Here is a 489-nt window from a genome sequence, read left to right as displayed (position 1 = left end):
TTATATAAGTTCTTGATCAAATATCAATCTAAACAAATTTTTCTATTTAATGATATTAATTTCAAACTTTCATAAAAAATAACAAAAATATAAGTTAACCATCACATTTTGAATCGAAATATTGCAAGGATTATTTTGAACATATTATAAATCTAAAAAATTATTGATTTTCAATACTCGTTTATATAAATAATCCCAAAAAGAGAGGCGATGGAAATATATACTTTTAAATTACTTAAAATAGCTCAAAAACGTGGTTAAGCAAAGTATATTTTGGTCTATGTTAATGAAAAAATGTTTCATTTTAGTGATATAATCTTATAACATTTACATTAATCTAACTTAAAAGTAATGCATAAAAAAAAAATCTTAAAAATAATATATTTTCTTAGTGTTAGTATTAATTTTAAGACTACATCATTCATAAACTAATGTAATATCTAATTTAATTTTAGAAAATTAATAAAACATACATTATATATACCTTAA

The sequence above is a fragment of the Daktulosphaira vitifoliae genome, unplaced genomic scaffold, assembly GCF_025091365.1.
Source record: "Daktulosphaira vitifoliae isolate Bord-2020 unplaced genomic scaffold, ASM2509136v1 Scaffold_4, whole genome shotgun sequence".
Taxonomy (NCBI): Eukaryota; Metazoa; Arthropoda; class Insecta; order Hemiptera; family Phylloxeridae; genus Daktulosphaira; species Daktulosphaira vitifoliae.
The sequence above is the reverse complement of the archived record's forward strand: the minus strand, read 5'-3'. Positions refer to the sequence as shown.